The sequence below is a fragment of the Notothenia coriiceps genome, unplaced genomic scaffold, assembly GCF_000735185.1.
Source record: "Notothenia coriiceps isolate Sejong01 unplaced genomic scaffold, NC01 NC01_scaffold00016859, whole genome shotgun sequence".
Classification (NCBI taxonomy): Eukaryota; Metazoa; Chordata; class Actinopteri; order Perciformes; family Nototheniidae; genus Notothenia; species Notothenia coriiceps.
In genome coordinates this window covers 1-1,348 of record NW_011349560.1, presented here as the reverse complement: position 1 = coordinate 1,348, position 1,348 = coordinate 1, and the positions used below count along the sequence as shown (strand labels likewise).

Here is a 1,348-nt window from a genome sequence, read left to right as displayed (position 1 = left end):
ATACAACCAGATATATGTAGTTGTTAGCTACCTGTCAAATCCCAGTTTCCCAGGTACAGTATAACCGCATATTGCTCATCCACAGAACACCACAGAACACCACAGAACACCAAAACCACAGAACACCACAACCACAGAACACCAAAACCACAGAACACCACAGAACACCACAGAACACCACAGAACACCAAAACCACAGAACACCACAACAACCACAAAACACCACAGAACACCAAAAAACCACAGAACACCAAAACCCACAGAACACCAAAACAACCACAGAACACCAAAACAACCACAGAACACCAAACAACAACAACAGAACACCAAAACAACCACAGAACACCAAAACAACCACAGACCAAACAACAACAGAACACCAAAACAACAACAGAACACCACAACCACCACAGAACACCAAAACCACCACATAACACCAAAACAACCACAGTCCAACAATTGCATCAAAAATACACACATTTCCCCCAGACCCCCCCAAAACAACCTTAAAACACGAAACCACATCCAACACCACAGAGACTCCCGAATCATCCACACATAATTCCGGTTCCCCAAAACCACCATAGTCCCTCTAAGGAACCACATAACATTAACAGATCCCCAAAACCACCACCACAGCCAAAACCACCAGAGACCCCCCCAACACAACCATTAACCCCAGAAGAACCGTAGACCGGTAGAACCTCCAGACCTCCTGAAACCACAGAGAGAACATCCAGGTTCTCCATCTGACCTCCTGCTTCTGTTTGTGTTTTTCTTCAGATGTCCAGAGACATGGAGATTTTGTTGAGAACCACTTACTTTGGAGTTATCATGATGCTGGTGAGAAGGAGCTCAATTCCTTTAATAAAGATCTCCTGTGTTCTCTGTAGGACCTGAGGTAGTACTGCATTACTCTGTATTATTACTTGACTTCATGTTCTCCTGTGTTCTCTGTGGAACCATAAGAAGAAGTACTGCATTACTCTGTATTATTACTTTGCTTCATGTTCTTCAGTGTTCTCCATAGAACCCAGAAGTAATACTGCATAACCCTGTATTTTAGTCCTCACCTCATATCCTCCTGTGTTCTCCGTAGAACCCGGCTCTGGCGGATGCTCCGATCTCTCTGCAGATCGCCGTAAACTCGCCCCCAAAAACTACCATCAGAACGACCGGGGCAACGGTTGTCATGACAGCCATCGTCAAGGTCTTGTTGCTTCCTCCAGGACTGGCTCCATTCCAGTTGAGCAGCATGACCATGGTACACGTGCACACATACACACACACACACACACACACACACACACACACACTGACGACTCGACCAAGGCACACGAGGGATAGG

General features: G+C 45.9%; 1 long non-coding RNA gene across 1 annotated transcript; it reads left to right on the top strand.

Moving 5' to 3' along the window:
• Window positions 1–428: 428 nt before the first annotated feature.
• On the top strand, window positions 429–1,265 carry LOC104949875 (uncharacterized). The gene is made up of 2 exons (XR_798854.1): window positions 429–843; window positions 1,100–1,265. It is a non-coding gene; the product is annotated as an uncharacterized lncRNA (long non-coding RNA).
• Window positions 1,266–1,348: the final 83 nt, after the last annotated feature.